Source organism: Coturnix japonica, chromosome 25 (assembly GCF_054131305.1).
Source record: "Coturnix japonica strain WE chromosome 25, WE-NBRP24, whole genome shotgun sequence".
In the NCBI taxonomy this organism is placed as follows: domain Eukaryota; kingdom Metazoa; phylum Chordata; class Aves; order Galliformes; family Phasianidae; genus Coturnix; species Coturnix japonica.
In genome coordinates, this window is record NC_140687.1 from 8,466,771 (window position 1) to 8,476,097 (window position 9,327).

Below are 9,327 nucleotides of genomic sequence, written 5' to 3' on the forward strand. Positions count from 1 at the left end.
CAGGTTTGGAGACCTCACTTTTTGGGTTTGCTGACCTCACTTCCGGGTTAGCAGACCTCACTTTCCTGGTCTGCTAACCTCACTTCTGGGTTTGCTGACCTCACTTCCTCGTTAGCAGACCTCTCTTTCCCGGTTTGCTGACCTCACTTCCGGGTTAGCAGACCTCACTTTCCGGGTCTGCTGACATCACTTCTGGGTTTGCTGACCTTAGTCTGGGTTCGCTGACCTCAATTCCTCGTTAGCAGACCTCCCTTTCCCGGTCTGCTGACCTCACTTCCGGGTTTGGTGACCTCACCTCAGCGTTTGCCGACCTCACTTTCCGAGTATGCTGACCTCACTTCGGGGTTATCAGACCTCACTTCCGGGTCTGCTGACCTCACTTCTGGGTTTAGTGACATCACTTCCGTGTTTGCTGACCTCTCTTCCGGCTTAGCAGACCCCACTTTCCGGGTCTGCTGACCTCACTTCTGGGTTTGGTGACCTCACTTCTGGGTTTGGTGACCTGACTGTACGCGTTTGCTGTCCTCACTTCTAGGTTTAGTGACCTCACTTCTGGGTTTGCTGACCTCACTTCCGGGTTTGCAGACCTCAAATTCCGGGTCTGCTGACCTCACTTCCGGGTATGCTGACCTCACTTCCGAGTTAGCAGACCTCACTTTCCGGGTCTGCTTAGCTGACTTCCGGGTATGCTGACCTCACTTCCAGATTTAGTGATGTCACTTCTGGGTTTGCTGACCTCACTTCCGGGTTTGCTGTCCTCACTTTCCCGGTCTGCTGACCTCACTTCCGGGTTTGGTGACCTCACTTCCGGGTTTGCCGACCTCACTTTCTGATTATGATGACCTCACTTACTGGGTTTGCTGACCTCACTTTCGGGTGTGGTGACCTCACTTCCGGGTTTGGTGACGTCACTTCTGGGTTTGCTGACCTCACTTCCGGGTTTGCTGACTTCACGTTCTGGGTCTGCTGACCTCACTTCCGGGCTTGGTGACCTCACTTCCGGGTTTTCCGACCTCACCTTCTGAGTATGCTGACCTCACTTTACGCGTATGCTGACCTCACTTCCGGGATTAGTGACGTCACTTCCGGGTTAGCAGACCTCAAATTCCGGGTCTGCTGACCTCACTTCCGGGTTTGCTGACCTCACTTCCGGGTGTGGTGACCTCACTTCCAGGTGTGGTGACGTCACTTTCCGAGTATGCTGACTTCACTTTCCGCGTTTTCTGTCCTCAACTCTGGTTTTGGTGACATCACTTCCGGGTTTTCTGACCTCACTTCAGGGTTAGCAGACCTCACTTCCCGGTTCTGCTGACCTCACTTCCGGGTTTGCTGACCTCAGTTCCTGGTTAGCAGACCTCAAATTCCGGGTCTGCTGACCTCATTTTCCGGGTGTGCTTTCCTCACTTTCCCGGTCTGCTGACCTCACTTCCGGGTTTGGTGACCTCACTTCCGGGTTTGCCGACCTCACTTTCTGATTATGCTGACCTCACTTTCTGGGTTTGCTGACCTCACTTCCGGTTGTGGTGACCTCACTTCCGGGTATGGTGACCTCACTTCCGGGTTTGCCGACCTCACTTTCTGATTATGCTGACCTTACTTTCTGGGTTTGCTGACCTCACTTCCGGTTGTGGTGACCTCACTTCCTCCTTTGGTGACCTCACTTCTGGTTTTGGTGACATCACTTCCGGGTTTTCCGATCTCACTTTCTGAGTATGCTGACCTCACTTTACGCGTTTCCTGACCTCACTTCCGGGTTTAGCGACCTCACATCTTGGTTTGCTGACGTCATGTCCGGGTTAGCAGACCTCAAATTCCGGGTCTGCTGACATCACTTCCGGGTTTTCTGACCTCACTTCAGGGTTAGCAGACCTCACTTTCTGGGTCAGGTGACCTCACTTCCGGGTTTGGTGACCTCACTTCCGGGTTTGCCGCCCTCACTTTCTAAGTCTGCTGAACTCATTTCTGGGTTTGCTGACCTCATTTCCGGGTTAGCAGACCTCAAATTCCGGGTCAGCTGACCTCACTTTCAGGGTTTGCTGACCTCACTTCCGGGTTTGCCGAGCTCTCTTTCCGAGTATGCTGACCTCACATTCCGCATTTGCTGAACTCAATTCCAGATTCCGTGACGTCACTTCCGGTATTGGTGACCTCACTTCCGGGTTAGCAGACCTCACTTTCCGCGTCTGCTGACCTCACTTCCGGGTGTGGTGACATCACTTCCGGGTCTGCTGACCTCACTTCTGGGTTTGTTGACCTCACTTCCGGGTTTGCCGACCTCACTTTCTGATTATGCTTACCTCACTTTCCGGGCCTGCTGACCTCAATTCCGGTTTTGGTGACCTCACTTCCGGGTTTGCTGACCTCACTTCCGAGTCAGCAGACCTCCCTTTCCAGGTCTGCTGACCTCACTTCTGGGTCTGCTGACCTCACTTCCGGGTTAGCAGGCATCACTTTCCGGGTCTGCTGACCTCAAATCCGGGTTTGGTGACCTCACTTCCGGGTCTGCTGACCTCTCTTCTGGCTTTGCCGACCTCACTTTCCAGGTTTGCTGACCTCACTTCCGGTTTTGCTGACCTCACTTTACGCGTTTGCTGACCTCACTTCCGGGTTTAGTGGCCTCACTTCTGGGTTTGCTGACCTCACTTCCGGGTTAGCAGACTTATATTCCGGGTCTGCAGACCTCACTTCTGGGTTCGCTGACCTCACTTCCTCGTTAGCAGACCTCCATTTCCGGGTCACCTGACCTCACTTCCGGGTTTGCTGTCCTCACTTCCAGGTGTGGTGACCAAAGTTCCAGGTGTGGTGAGCTCACTTTCCGAGTATGCTGACTTCACATTCCGCGTTTTCTGTCCTCAACTCTGGTTTTGGTGACATCACTTCCGGGTTTGCTGACCTCACTTCAGGGTTAGCAGACGTCACTTTCTGGGTCAGGTGACCTCACTACCGGGTTTGGTGACCTCACTTCCGTGTTTGCCGCCCTCACTTTCTAAGTCTGCTGAACTCACTTCTGGGTTTGCTGACCTCAGTTCCGGGTTAGCAGACCTCAAATTCCGGGTCAGCTGACCTCACTTTCCGGGTTTGCTGACCTCACTTCCGGGTTTGCCGACCTCTCTTTCGGAGTATGCTGACCTCACATTCCACATTTGCTGAACTCAATTCCAGATTCCGTGACGTCACTTCCGGTTTTGGTGACCTCACTTCCGGGTTAGCAGACCTCACTTTCCGCGTCTGCTGACCTCACTTCCGGGTGTGGTGACATCACTTCCGGGTCTGCTGACCTCACTTCTGTGTTTGGTGACCTCACTTCCGGGTTTGCCGACCTCACTTACTGATTATGCTTACCTCACTTTCCTGGTCTGCTGACCTCACTTCCGGGTTTGGTGACCTCACTTACCTCGGATGCTGACCTCACTTTTTGGGTTTGCTGACCTCAATTCCAGGTTTGGAGACCTCACTTCCAGGTTTGCTGACCTCACTTCCGGGTTAGCAGACCTCACTTTCCGGGTCTGCTGACCTCACTTCTGGGTTTGCTGACCTTACTTCTGGGTTCGCTGACCTCACTTCCTCATTAGCAGACCTCCCTTTCCCGGTTTGCTGACCTCTCTTCCGGGTTAGCAGACCTCACTTTCCGGGTCTGCTGACCTCACTTCTGGGTTTGCTGACCTTAGTCTGGGTTCGCTGACCTCACTTCCTCGTTAGCAGACCTCGCTTTCCTGGTTTGCTGACCTCACTTCCGGGTTATCAGACCTAACTTCCGGGTCTGCTGACCTCACTTCTGGGTTTAGTGACATCACTTCCGTGTTTGCTGATTTCACTTCCGGGTTAGCAGACCCCACTTTCCGGGTCTGCTGACCTCACTTCCGGGTATGCTGACCTCACTTCCGGGTGTGGTGACCTCACTTTCCGAGTATGCTGACTTCACTTTCCGCGTTGTCTGTCATCAACTCTGGTTTTGGTGACAACACTTCCGGGTTTTCTGACCTCACTTCATGGTTAGCAGACCTCATTTTCTGGGTCAGGTGACCTCACTTCTGGGTATGGTGACCTCACTTCCGGGTTTGCCGCCCTCACTTTCTAAATCTGCTGAACTCACTTCCGGGTCTCCTGACCTCACTTCCGGGTATGCTGACCTCACTTCCGTGTTTAGTGACGACACTTCCTGGTCTGCTGACCTCACTTCTGGGTTTGCTGACCTCACTTCCAGGTGTGGTGACCTAAGTTCCAGGTGTGGTGAGCTCACTTTCCAAGTATGCTGACTTCACTTTCCGCGTTTTCTGTCCTCAACTCTGGTTTTGGTGACATCACTTCCGGGTTTGCTGACCTCACTTCAGGGTTAGCAGACGTCACTTTCTGGGTCAGGTGACCTCACTACCGGGTTTAGTGACCTCACTTATGGGTTTGCCGCCCTCACTTTCTAAGTCTGCTGAACTCACTTCTGGGTTTGCTGACCTCACTTCCAGGTTAGCAGACCCCACTTTCCGGCTCTGCTGACCTCACTTTCCGGGTTTGGTGACCTCACTTCCGGGTGTGGTGACCTCACTTTCCGAGTATGCTGACTTCACTTTCCACGTTGTCTGTCATCAACTCTGGTTTTGGTGACAACACTTCCGGGTTTTCTGACCTCACTTCAGGGTTAGCAGACCTCACTTTCTGGGTCAGGTGACCTCACTTCTGGGTATGGTGACCTCACTTCCGGGTTAGCAAACCTCACTTTCTAAGTCTGCTGAACTCACTTCCGGGTCTCCTGACCTCACTTCCGGGTATGCTGACCTCACTTCCGGGTTTAGTGACGACAAGTCCGGATATGCTGACCTCACTTTTTGGGGAAGCTGGCCTCACTTCCGGGTATGCTGACCTCACTACCGAGTTAGCAGACCTCACTTTCCGGGTCTGCTGACCTCAAATCCAGGTTTGGTGACTTCACTTCCGGGTCTGCTGACCTCACTTCCGGCTTTGCCGACCTCACTTTCTGAGTATGCTGACCTCACTTTCCCGGTCTGCTGACCTCACTTCCGGGTATAGTGACCTCACTTCCAGGTCTGCCGACCTCACTTTCTGATTATGATGACCTCACTTTCTGGGTTTGCTGACCTCACTTCCGGTTGTGGTGACCTCACTTCCTGGTTTGGTGACCACACTTCTGGGTTTGGTGACATCACTTCCGGGTATTCCGACCTCACTTTCTGATTATGCTGACCTCACTTTACGCGTTTCCTGACCTCACTTCCGGGTTTAGTGACGTCACATCTTGGTTTGCTGACGTCATTTCCGGGTTAGCAGACCTCAAATTCCGGGTCTGCTGACATCACTTCCGGGTTTGCTGACCTCACTTCCGGGTGTGGTGACCTCACTTCCTGGTGTTGTGACCTCACTTTCCAAGTATGCTGACTTCACTTTCCGCGTTTTCTGTCCTCAACTCTGGTTTTGGTGACATCACTTCCGGGTTTGCTGACCTCACTTCAGGGTTAGCAGACCTCACTTTCTGGGTCAGGTGACCTCACTTCCGGGTTTGGTGACCTCACTTTCGGGTTTGCCATCCTCACTTTCTAAGTCTGCTGACCTCACTTCCGGGTCTGCTGACCTCACTTCCGGGTTTGCTGACCTCAGTTCCGGGTTAGCAGACCTCAAATTCCAGGTCTGCTGACCTCACTTTCCGGGTCTGCTGACCTCACTTTCCGGGTTTGCTGACCTCACTTCCGGGTTAGGATACCTCACTTTCCGGGTCTGCTGACCTCACTTATGGGTTTGCTGACCATATTTCTCGGTTCGCTGACCTCACTTCCTCGTTAGCAGACCTCCATTTTCGGGTCACCTGACCTCACTTCCGGGTTTGCTGACCTCACTTCCGGGTGTGGTGACCTAAGTTCCAGGTGTGGTGACCTCACTTTCCGAGTATGCTGACTTCACTTTCCGCGTTTTCTGTCCTCAACTCTGGTTTTGGTGACATCACTTCCGGGTTTTCTGACCTCACTTCAGGGTTAGCAGACCTCACTTTCTGGGTCAGGTGACCTCACTTCCGGGTTTGGTGACCTCACTTCCGGGTTTGCCGCCCTCACTTTCTAAGTCTGCTGAACTCATTTCTGGGTTTGGTGACCTCAGTTCCGGGTTAGCAGACCTCAAATTCCGGGTCTGCTGACCTCATTTCCGGGTTTGCTGACCTCAATTCCGGGCCTGCTGACCACACTTCTGGGTTTAGTGACATCACTTCTGTGTTTGCTGACCTAACTTCCGGTTTAGCAGACCCCACTTTCCGGGTCTACTGACCTCAATTCCGGTATTGGTGACCTCACTTCTGGGTTTTCCGACCTCACTTTCTGAGTATGCTGACTTCACTTTACGCGTTTGCTGACCTCACTTCCGGATTTGGTGACGTCACTTTCTGGGTTTGCTGACCTCACTTCCGGGTTTGGTGACCTCACTTCCGGGTTAGCAGACCGCACTTTCCGGGTCTGCTGACCTCACTTCTGGGTTTGCTGACCTTACTTCTGGGTTAGCAGACCTCACTTTCCGGGTCTGCTGACCTCACTTCTGGGTTAGCAGACCTCACTTTCCGAGTTTGCTGACCTCACATTCCACATTTGCTGAACTCAATTCCAGATTCCGTGACGTCAATTCCGGTTTTGGTGACCTCACTTCCGGGTTAGCAGACCTCACTTTCCGTGTCTGCTGACCTCACTTCCGGGTGTGGTGACATCACTTCCGGGTCTGCTGACCTCACTTCTGTGTTTGGTGACCTCACTTCCGGGTTTGCCGACCTCACTTACTGATTATGCTTACCTCACTTTCCTGGTCTGCTGACCTCACTTCCGGGTTTGGTGACCTCACTTACCGAGGATGCTGACCTCACTTTTTGGGTTTCCTGACCTCAATTCCAGGTTTGGAGACCTCACTTCCGGGTTTGCTGACCTCACTTCCGGGTTAGCAGACCGCACTTTCCGGGTTTGCTGACCTTACTTCTGGGTTAGCAGACCTCACTTTCCGGGTCTGCTGACCTCACTTCTGGGTTAGCAGACCTCACTTTCCGAGTTTGCTGACCTCACATTCCACATTTGCTGAACTCAATTCCAGATTCCGTGACGTCACTTCCGGTTTTGGTGACCTCACTTCCGGGTTAGCAGACCTCACTTTCCGCGTCTGCTGACCTCACTTCCGGGTGTGGTGACATCACTTCCGGGTCTGCTGACCTCACTTCTGTGTTTGGTGACCTCACTTCCGGGTTTGCCGACCTCACTTACTGATTATGCTTACCTCACTTTCCTGGTCTGCTGACCTCACTTCCGGGTTTGGTGACCTCACTTACCTCGGATGCTGACCTCACTTTTTGGGTTTGCTGACCTCAATTCCAGGTTTGGAGACCTCACTTCCAGGTTTGCTGACCTCACTTCCGGGTTAGCAGACCTCACTTTCCGGGTCTGCTAACCTCACTTCTGGGTTTGCTGACCTTACTTCTGGGTTCGCTGACCTCACTTCCTCGTTAGCAGACCTCCCTATACCGGTTTGCTGACCCCTCTTCCGGGTTAGCAGACCTCACTTTCTGGGTCTGCTGACCTCACTTCTGGGTTTGCTGGCCTTAGTCTGGGTTCGCTGACCTCACTTCCTCGTTAGCAGACCTCGCTTTCCCGGTTTGCTGACCTCACTTCCGGGTTATCAGACCTAACTTCCGGGTCTGCTGACCTCACTTCTGGGTTTAGTGACATCACTTCCGTGTTTTCTGACCTCACTTCCGGGTTAGCAGACCCCACTTTCCGGGTGTGGTGACCTCACTTCCGGGTGTGGTGACCTCACTTTCCGAGTATGCTGACTTCACTTTCCGCGTTGACTGTCATCAACTCTGGTTTTGGTAAAAACACTTCCGGGTTTTCAAACCTCACTACAGGGTTAGCAGACCTCACTTTCTGGGTCAGGTGACCTCACTTCTGGGTATGGTGACCTCACTTCCGGGTTAGCAAACCTCACTTTCTAAGTCTGCTGAACTCACTTCCGGGTTTCCTGACCTCACTTTCCGGGTCTGCTTACCTCACTTCCGGGTATGCTGACCTCACTTCCAGGTTTAGTGACGTCAATTCTGGGTTTGCTGACCTCACTTCCGGGTTTGCTGTCCTCACTTTCCCGGTCTGCTGACCTCACTTCCGGGTATAGTGACCTCACTTCCAGGTCTGCCGACCTCACTTTCTGATTATGATGACCTCACTTTCTGGGTTTGCTGACCTCACTTCCGGGTTTGCTGACCTCACTTTCTGGGTCTGCTGACCTCACTTCCGGGTTTGGTGACCTCACTTCCGGGTTTGGTGACCTCACTTCTGGGTTTGGTGACCTCACTTCCGGGTTTTCCGACCTCACTTTCTGAGTATGCTGACCTCAATTTACGCGTCTGCTGACCTCACTTCCGGGTTTAGTGACGTCACTTCTGGGTTTGCTGACCTCAGTTCCGGGTTAGCAGACCTCAAATTCCGGGTCTGCTGACCTCATTTCCGGGTTTGCTGACCTCAATTCCGGGCCTGCTGACCACACTTCTGGGTTTAGTGACATCACTTCTGTGTTTGCTGACCTAACTTCCGGTTTAGCAGACCCCACTTTCCGGGTCTACTGACCTCACTTCCGGGTTTGGTGACCTCACTTCTGGGTCTGCTGACCTCACTTCCGGGTTTTCCGACCTCACTTTCTGAGTATGCTGACTTCACTTTACGCGTTTGCTGACCTCACTTCCGGATTTGGTGACGTCACTTTCTGGGTTTGCTGACCTCATTTCCGGGTTTGGTGACCTCACTTACCGAGGATGCTGACCTCACTTTTTGGGTTTCCTGACCTCAATTCCAGGTTTGGAGACCTCACTTCCGGGTTTGCTGACCTCACTTCCGGGTTACCAGACCTCAGTTTCCGGGTCTGCTAACCTCACTTCTGGGTTTGCTGACCTTACTTCTGGGTTTGCTGTCCTCACTTCCTCGTTAGCAGACCTCTTTTTCCCGGTTTGCTGACCTCACTTCCGGGTTAGCAGACCTCACTTTCCGGGTCTGCTGACATCACTTCTGGGTTTGCTGACCTTAGTCTGGGTTCGCTGACCTCACTTCCTCATTAGCAGACCTCCCTTTCCCGGTCTGCTGACCTCACTTCCGGGTTTGGTGACCTCACCTCAGCGTTTGCCGACCTCACTTTCCGAGTATGCTGACCTCACTTTTGGGTTTGCTGACCTCACTTCGGGGTTGTCAGACCTCACTTCCGGGTCTGCTGACCTCACTTCTGGGTTTAGTGACATCACTTCCGTGTTTGCTGACCTCACTTCCGGGTTAGCAGACCCCACTTTCCGGGTCTGCTGACCTCACTTCCGGG